Raw genomic sequence first — 10,312 nt, forward strand, 5'->3', positions numbered from 1 at the left:
AATCATTAGCATTATTTGTAATTATCTTACATCATACAGGTGTCATTCTTGTTTTTAACCTTAAGAGGATAATAACTCATGTTTTAATTAACTTCTACATACAGAGTGATGTATAAGTATGGCTCATTAATTTAACTATTTGAAAGTAACATCAGCAGGCAGGAGGACTGCATTTATAGTAAACACGTTAAATAGTTTAATTTCTTTCAGATGTGCAATGGTGTGCAAAATGTTCAATATCCAAATACAAAATAGAATCAAATGACATTCACATTATCTTACAGAAAAAATAAAGTTGTAGATCAAAATTAATACTTAAATAATAATACAATACTTAATCTCCAAAATGAACATAGAAATCCACAACTAAACAGCAATGTGGGTGCATAGCAATGCACAAACATTGCACTGGGGGTTATTGCTTTAACTTTGGCCTGCAAACCATTGAGAGCTGAGCTACTTTTCCCCACCTTTTGGCAACCAAATTAATCTGAGGAGTTGATCTGTCTGCTGTTTAACTCTAAGTTTTTCTTCGTAAGGAGACTATCAAATGGCTTTGCCAAAATCCGGCCCACAACATTCAAATTGTCCTGCCATTATGTGCAGCTTGCTACCTAGAATGAAAATTAAAAAATGGTTCCCACGGATGTTTACACCAAAAGATCGCTGATTCGCTCATTTCGCTGTCAATCAAAAGGGATCAGCCTAAGACAGATCATCCAATCATCATGCAGAAGCTGAGTGTCCGGGCCAGCCCACTGCCCCATAGACCCCCAGACACGCTGAGCATCCGATGGGCGGGACAAAGCCCAGTATTTATCCAATGACTCGTCTCGTTTCGCTGCTGCTTTGTGTCGCTATTGAAGTCTGTGGACGCTGAGCGTCCACACTGTTTAAAAACACTGTGAAGCTGCGGAATACATAAATCAATACATATCTTTTTCCTTTGCTCGTTTCTCCGTCTTCTTTCTTTTTTCTTTCGAATGGGCACTGATGGCTTTGATCGTTTCCTATCCATGATTATGTCTTACTCCATTCGACAACTCCTCGCCAAACGTTGTGAATGATCCCCCCTCTCCCAGCACTGTGAAGCTGCGAGTGTGAGTGAGAGGAAAGCCCGCTCGTTACAGTGATAAGAAGCTGATTCTGAACAAAAGTTGAGCGCGTTGTAGCGCATATTTAGTCAGTGACATGTACACACAACAGTATATATTTGATCACTTATTTTTTGACATTTTAAGGGAAGCTGAGCTTCCCTTGCAGTCTTAGAGCAATCGCCTCTGACTTTAAGACACCTAAAGCACTTTACACTAAACGAACGGAGCATTTCGCAAATAATAACAAAAATTGTAATATTGGACATGCAAACCCACCTTTGTCTTGTTTTTTTTCTCGTCTTCCAACTTCTTCTTTTTTCTTTTCTCCGCTCCAGAGGGATAATTTCTTTTCTGAGACGTGACTTGCACTCACTTCATTCCTCACGAACAGTCATCCACCACCTGACCCAAGCGATGCATCTAAATTTGCCCAACGGTGGCAGCAGCCAACAAGAGGCATCAATTAACCTAGTATTGGTATTTTGCAAAATGAATTATTTTTTTCTGGTGTAATACAATTTGTTTAAATTATTCAATATTATTTAATTTCATGTATATATTTACTTTTTTATCACAACGTCTCGGTGCTCTCGGGGCCCCCTGGTGGCGTGGAGGCCCTAAGCGACCGCATAGTTGGTGTATGCCTTGGGCCGGCTCTGGTCGTGATGATCCCACCAGATGTGTTCCCAGCTGGATGTCGTGCTTTGTTCCACTGGCTGCCACGCATTGTGCGCTGGATGCTGCATATATAAAATAATTATTTTGTAGCGGATTAATCATTTTCTCTGTGAGTTGGCTGTTGAAAACGACTCTAATCTCTTCTTGAATCACAGAGGACCTCCAGCTGCAGCTATACTCACGTGCGCAGAACGACGTGGAGAAAGCATTTGGAGCCATCTTAAAAGGTAAGTATTTGTCATGTTTACATTGTGATGGCTTGGTAAAACAGTTGCATGTTCTTTCCTTCTTGTTTGCAGCTGTAAAAGTATGTTTGTGATAGATTTAACATCTTGTTAAAATCATTCAGAGGAGCTGCGTTGTGATGTGGTGCGCTGACGCAACCACTTACACTGTTCACTTCTTGTTTACTCAACTTGACGAGCTGCATGAAGTGTTGGCAAGTAGATTGTGCAACGTTGCATGACATTTATGCATGAAAGATTTTTTGAACATTTCAATATTCTCTTTGCGCAATTGCAAGCACTGGCACCCCTCTCACATTGAATCTACACCCATTAAGCACAAGTTTACTCTCCTGCATGACACAGGGCGTGCAAGTGCGTGCATCAAAGTTGTGGAAGTGCCAGGGGGCCTTAAATCAGGCTCAGTATGTCTGCCTTTCTCCTCTCCATCATATGAGCCAACTCTAGATAATCACAACATGCATTATTCTACAATATGACCTACAAAAATGCAGATTTACAGTTAATAATTAGTCAGAAATGCACTTTCAATAGGGGCAGCACAGTGGCTTAGTGGTTTGCACTGTTGCCTCACAGCAAGAAGGTCATGGGATCAATTCCCACCTGTGGCCACCTGTGGCCTCCAGGTGCCAGTCTCTAACAGCTTCTGAAAAAATTCTGATGGAAAAAAACTCCTTTTCATTCCGCCATTTCCAGACAATAAAATTCCGATGAGGGGGCGGGACCACTCCTTCCCAAGGCGTGCTCACAGGCAAATGACGTCACCGACAGGCATGGAAAACCTCACGCATGCGCACGAGGGTTCAAACTTGCCTGACGTAAAAACATATGAATGAAATCCATATAGTTTAAAAAAAATAAAAAGGACTGATACTTTACGGACAGCCCACGTACTTTTATCAGAAACAACTGCAGTTCTTAAAGTTAATTTCATAATAATTTGGCAGCAGGGTGGCTTCATGGTTGGAATTGTTGCCTCACAGCAAGAAGGTTGTGGGATCACTTCCCACTTGGGGCCTTTCTGTGTGGAGTTTGGATGTTCTCCCCTTGTTTGTGTTCTATTTGCTCGGGCTTCTCCCACTTCCAAAGACATGCACACTAGGTGAATTGGAAACTTTAAATTGGTGGTAGATGTGAGTGGGTTTGTGTGTCCATATGTGGCCCTGTGATAGACTGGAGTCCTGTCTAGGGTGTACACTGCCTTACGCCCTATGACTGCTGGGATACCCCCCCATGCTTCACACAAAACAATTCAAGAAACAATGTAAAATGAATTAAAAGATTTTAAAAAGCACAGTAAAACAGTAAAAAAGTAAAAAGCATAGTAACATAATATGCTAATATGCTAGGTATACGAAAAATAATTTTATCCATTCTGGAATAAGGCTGTAACATAACAAAATGTGGATAAAATGAAGTGCTGTGAATACTTTCCAGATGCACTGTATGGAAGAAACTCTGGCAAAAGACTCATTTGTCAAAGCTACGTAGAGATTAGGAAAACAAACACTCCATCACACTCACACCCTGTTTGCACATACACACTTTTCTGAATACTTGCACTGTAGCATCACAATCACTGCCACCACCACCACCATGCCCAGCCCAGGTACGGCAGCAGAACCTGAGCTGTGATGATCCATGAGCTCTCTGGGAAATGCTGTGGACTGACTGGATCAGTCTGCTAGTGAAACAGAGCTCCAAAACTAGATGCATCACCACCATGACCACCATGAATGGTCTTTAATCCATTCCTGCCTGGACATCTTCTGCCTGGAAAGTTGGGATGTAGAGGCGAGACAAGCTTTGTGCTCAGTTTATTAAAGTAAGATCAGGTTTGGGAGAAGATGTTGGTCCTGAACTTTGCCAGATTCATCACCTGACAGAAGTGAGTCAGGTCCAAGCTGTCGGTCAGGCAGATCTGGGTCAGTCAGATCAGTGTGATCTGAAAAAGATGTCACATTCCAGCTCGACTGAAGGACACCAGACAGTCAGAGAGGAATATTTCCTACGTTGTTGGTTTCCACATAGTCCTTGCGTCACTCAAAGCAAAACAAATCAGACACGTGACCATCTACTTCTGAAAACAGTTCTCCACTAATGGAACCTTCAAGAAGCTTATTTTGTCCTTCACCTGTCCCACCCGCAACACACAAGTTTTACAAATGAGATGCGCGATGGAGCAAAGGAACCAGCTGCTCTCATCTGCTTGAATGGACACACACACACACACACACACTCACACACACACACTCATTACGCCTCACTCTTCAGCAGGCGGGTGGCTGAGGCGGAACGCTGAAAGCCTGGTTTATTGCAGGATCTGATGAAAGTGCAGGTCCTGTGGGACAAGGACATCCAGAAGCTTCTTCTCAGCCTTTCTGTGGTGGCACTGCTCCTGCTCTTTCATCTCCTCTTCATCCTTCTTCTCCTCCTCGCTGTGTTGAGCTCCTGAGAGGTCATGACCTCTCTGGCTCACCTTCCTCATTTTGATCAGGGGACTACCTGGGTGTGTGTCCAGGCTGTGAGCTGTGCGTGGACGATGGCAGTGATGACCCTTCTGAAGGAGCTGCTGTGTCACTGCTTCTCTGATTCCAGACAGATATCTGTGGTGGAGGGAGTGACGACAGGGAGGCTCGGGTGTGTGTGTGTGTGTGTGTTGTGTGTGTGTGTGTGTGTGTGTGTGGTGTGTGTGGCCATGGAGGGGGAACAGCCAGTGATGCAGGTGTCTGTGGCCACTCTGCCTCCCTGCTCCTGGTTTCTTTGTATGTAACACTGCAGTTCTGCCACTTCCACGGCACATTTTCTGCTCGTTCACGTTCTCACTGTAGGTGGCGCTCTCTGAGCCACAGCAGCAGCAGGTGTCACCTACACATGGACAGTGTATCCTCCACAAGGGGAGGAAACACTCAGGTCACTGTGCGCCCTCTAACTTTTTCATTGTCAGTCATGCGTCATTATCAAATATAATCTAACGCACATGTTTGGCGCAGTGATAAAAATCACAGCACTTTAACTTTCCTCGTCTTTGGTTTCTGCCTGTCCGTCTCACTCAGACTGCACATAATAAATATACTGTAACCACATAAACCTGTAAAGAAGAATTAGTGTCCACTCAGAGACGTAAACACAGACTGAGCTGAGCGTGACCTGAAACAGGAGACTGATCTCTTCTCTGCAGCGCCCCTTCTGATGGTGGTTGTAAATTGGATTGTAAAAACAACTCAAAGCAGAAGGCAAATGTTTGAAATACAGATTTGTGTATAAACCCATAATTCACAGAAATTCCAAGAACATTAAAAAAAATCCATTTGGTGACATATACTTACTTCACAAAGTTAACATTTTCAAAATAAACTTTCTAAGAGCACAACATGAACTAAGGGTAGTATCATAGTAGTGAAACCATAATAATAACAATTCTAACACACACACACACACACACACACACACACACACACACACACACACACACACACACACACACACACACCATATATATATATATATATATGTATCAGGCACGGCGGGTGCCAGGCACCCGAGGTGTTTGGACCCAAAATGCAAACTCTCGGACCAGGCTTGGATGTAGAAGAAATCATGGTCTTTAATTCAGGCTCTGGTTCAGTACACAGGTGATTAGTCGGCGAGGCAGAAGCACAAACAGGGTCAGGCAAAATCGCAGTCATGGGCAAGCAGGGTTCAAAGGCACGAGCAGACACAGACATCATGGGCGAGGCAAAAGGTGCAGTCAAAAAACACAAAGCAGGATCTGGATACATGGCAAAAACAGCACTAGACAAAGCACTGGTTAGTGTACAAGGACAACAAATGAGCAAGGGTGTGATGGCTCGGTGGAGATTAAATAAGACAGGAGTTAACAAGGTGCAAGTGAGGAACAATCAGGAAGGGGGCGTGGCTAGTGAACGAAGATACTACATTGTGCAAGACAATGAGGGAGGACAACACAAGGTAGAGTGAAGAAAAGACAAAGATATGTGAACAGGTGCACAGAGCGTGAGTGAGAGAAAAACACAAAGCAGACAGACTTAAAGAAAGAGAAAAACATGGCAGGTGTAGGACGTGAAGTGAACATAAATTACTGGGCGTGAGATGAGGGAGGACATGAAAGCAGGTGCAGGATGTGGAGTGGGAACAAGAGGCAAAAACAAAACTGAGCTACAACTGAATAATATTACTGAGAACAGAAATCAGACATGAACATGAGAACTAGACTAAACATGAACTGGCGAGATGGACTTAACAGGACAGAAAAGCAGACCGGAGTTAAACTAGATAAAACTGCTCAGAGAATAATAAGAAATTAAACACCATGACAAAACTAAACTGGAACAGGCAGACATAAGCTCTAAGTAGAAAAGAAACAAAATCTGACAAAGTGCAGACAGAAAAGAGAACAGCAAAAAATAGGCAAACAATAACTAAATGATCAACCATGAAAACACAGATTAATAGAATGGAACTGAGACATGGTCAGAATATAAAAGTAACAAGGAAAGAAAGTGACAAAGCAAAATTAAAACGTAGAAATAAACACCACGATGAAAATAATATAACTAGTGAATCGTAACAAGAACAAAGTGACAACAAAACATGGCAGAAAAAACATGATGAAAATAATTACTAATAAATCAAGGCCGCAGCAGATGGGAGACCATGAAAAGGGGAAAAACAAGGGCTCAGCGCCCTGACCTGGCCCAGTCCCTGACATGTATGTGTGTGTGTGTGTGTGTGTGTGTGTGTGTGTGTGTGTGTGTGTGTGTGTGTGTGTGTGTGTGTGTGTGTGTGTGTGTGTGTGTGTGTGTGTGTGTATTATTGTGGATATGTGTATCATGTGTTGTCCCATTTTAAATATCTTGAGACTCACAAGAAAACCGAATGTCTAATTGCATCTAATTGCCTTGTAGATTTAAAATAACGGGGAAAACACCACAAACCTTCAGTTATTTAGCAAGTGTATTTTGTCAGGTAATGATAACATTAATTATTTCAGAAGCAACTGCATTCAACTGCAACTGCCTCTGGACGTATCGCACAACATGCTGGAATGTGCAAACAGTGACCCAGAATTCCTGAGCATCATCATTACTGGTGGTGAGACAGGGGTTTATGGGTATGACCCAGAAACCAAATTTTAGTTATTGCAATGGAAACATCCAACATCACCGAGGCCAAAGAAAGCACCAATGTCAGTCACGTTGGCCATTTTCTTTTTACTTCTGTGGGATGGTGCATCATGAGTACACACAAGCAGTGGTGGGCACAGTTCCGCTAATTGGTAATTATCAAAGCTCACGTTTTCATTAGCAGATTAGCTTTCCAGATACCTTTGAAAACCATCAGCAGACCAATTCGTTTCCGCTAAATTTAGTTCTGCTAACTTTTAGACCGCTAACATATTTTTGCAGGCATAATGAATAAAGCTTAACAGTTAAAAACATTTGTAAAGTCTGAAATCAAATATTTTAGCGCCTATCTGTTACATGGTTTGTAGCAGACAGACAGCTATGAATGGTAGAGCTCTATCCTCTGTAGGCAGGAGAGCACTGACTATCTGAGCGAAAGGAAGAGGAGTTAAAAACAAAAAAAGATCATTTCTCTTCACACCATACAGACCTGCCAGTTATTTCACTGGAGTCTTGCACAGGTAGACAGTTTTGACTTATGGTTATAATTTTAAACAAACTAATTGCAGACAAGTTATTGAAATTAATGTCACGTCTGTCGTTTTACAAAGTGAAAATACCAGCTATATGTTTTAGTTTTAAAGTACTAATTTTGAAGGTTTTAGTATTTAGACACACATGCCACATTGCATTATGGGTACATTAGTTTCCTGACGTCAGTGGTTGGCTGGTCGGTATAACACAGTTACTGAAACTTGTGGTGGGTTTTACAAATAAATCTGTATTTGTAAATATATCTTTTTTTTTTCATTTGTAAAAGGAAAAAATGCAATTTGAAAACTGAAAATTCTGTTTAAGTCCTTCATCAATTTTAGCAAATGTGTGGCTGCTCACACTGCCATAAAAACAGCCTTCTACTGGCAGTAGATGGCAAAAGAAGCTCTCCTTGATGTCCGGAATGGCTCTGAATGTTTGGAATGCACTCAGAATGCAGAGGTTTTGGAATGCACTTTGTTCCGGAATATGTGACGAATTGTCATCCAGACGGCTTTCCAGCTCATTCCAGATCTCGTGTGACGGGGTATTAATATGACTCATCATGGTAAAGGGTGTCTGCTTCAGATGGAAAAGGACTTTAGAAATGCAGTCCATTTATCAGTTACCATGTGTGCAGTGAACATGACAATCCAGAGCTTACACTATGATTAAGGCCTGCTGCTGTTGGGCCTACCCAGACATCGCTCAGTCTTTTGACCCAGAGACATAAAAGTCACCAATGAAGTAATCAAATGTCTCTAAAAATTTGACACTTTCACTCCATCCAGATACACTTCTGATGGCTAGGTCCAGGAAGTAATTGAAACTCTGAACTTTAGTCTTGTTCCAGGAAAATCGCAAACCAAGACACTCAAATTCCCCACTCAGCTTCTCAAGTGCTATCCATTAATTCAGCAAGTATTACAGCACTGTGCGCAAAGTCGAGGTGCCAATAAAAGTACCAAAGCAACTGTTTTCTGCAAATGTACTCAACACCCAGTCAGTCCACTGTACAGTACATGAGTGATGGAAAAATCATAGATTCTGCCCCAAGTCCCCTCAACACTCACAGTACCTGTATATTGACTGGATATGTTCTCCAGCAATTGTTGAGGATTTTGAAAATTGTTAGGGTGTTCCAGAGTGCAGCCTCAACAAGAACATTAAACACGATGCAAAAACCAACATAGGCTGTAAAGAAATATTGCTAATATTCATACATACTGACAGTCTTTTTGATCTCACCAACATTCAGTGCTTTGCCAAAGACATACCATAACTGGTCAATCAAAGATCTTGTAGGAAAACATAACCTCCATATGATCAAAGATGAGTGGTCAAGATCAAAGTGTGATAATCTGGATCAAAGGTCAGTAAAGAGTATCAAAGCTCAGTGATCAGGATCAAAGGTCAACAAATAGTATCAAAGGCTGATGATCAGGATCAAAGGTCAGTAAACGTGATCAAAACTCAGTAATCAGGATCAAAGATTAGTGATTAGCATCAAAGCTAATTTTTCAGGATCAAAGATTAAAATATTACAGATAATGTGAATGGAGCACTGTTGTTGGTCCATGATGGAGGTATGCACTCTGGGTACCCTTCCAGTTTTATCAATCAATCAATCAATCAATCAACATTTATTTATAAAGCGCTTTACAGCACCGACTGGTGTCCAAAGTGCTTAACATTAAAAACACAAATTTACAAAAATAAAACACATATAAAATAAAATTTTAAAACAACACATAAAAAAAGAACATAAAAATAACAGAACATGTCACCTCCCCACTAAGTGTTAAAAGCCAGTTTAAATAAATAAGTCTTTAACTTAGATTTAAAAAGTGCTAGGTCAGGAATAGTACGTAACTCAAGAGGTAGCTCATTCCACAGTCTGGGGCCAGCTACCGCGAAAGCATGACCACCCCAGTGTTTATATCTTGACCTTGGAACATCTAAGTGAAGCTGGCCAGACGCCCTTAATGTCCTACTGTAGGTGCGCAAAGTTAAAATTTGAGACAAGTAGGGAGGTGCAAGGCCATAAATAGCTTTAAAAACAAACATTAAAATTTTAAAATCAATTCTAAAACGAACTGGAAGCCAGTGGAGTGAGTACAGGATGGGCGTAATATGTCGTTGGTCCTAAAGGAGCTCCTGGTGGCTAAGGACGAACCGCGGGATTTAGACGGGCTTATTGATCTCGTTATACGATTAGACAATCGGTTAGAGGAACGCCGTCGGGAGCGAGGCGAAGGACGTGACCGGATACGCGCCGCCCCTCTCCCTTCCGGGTTCGAAAAGGGGCCGCCCTCCCCACGCTCCACAGCCGCAGCGCTTTGTGTGGCAACAGCTCCCCCTGTTGACGTTGTTAGGGAGACGCACAGGGCCAAAATGGGAAGGCTGATCCGTGGAGAGTGTTTTCTCTGCAGCTCAACAGAGCACACACAGAGAGACTGCCCCAAACGGCCAAAACGTCAACACTCGCCCTTAGAGACTGGGCTAAGGGGGGGTCAAGACATTCAAGTGAGACACACACAAATTGCCACACGACTCCCAGTCACAATCCTGAGCGGGGATTTAACCCTTCAAGCCCGAGCACTGGTGGACA

General features: G+C 42.2%; 1 pseudogene; it reads right to left on the bottom strand.

Moving 5' to 3' along the window:
* LOC117507827 overlaps positions 1-3,745 on the bottom strand; it is a 69,457-nt pseudogene extending 65,712 nt beyond the window's left edge.
* Between the last annotated feature and the right edge of the window lie 6,567 nt (positions 3,746-10,312).

The sequence above is a fragment of the Thalassophryne amazonica genome, chromosome 3 (genome assembly GCF_902500255.1).
Source record: "Thalassophryne amazonica chromosome 3, fThaAma1.1, whole genome shotgun sequence".
In the NCBI taxonomy this organism is placed as follows: Eukaryota; Metazoa; Chordata; class Actinopteri; order Batrachoidiformes; family Batrachoididae; genus Thalassophryne; species Thalassophryne amazonica.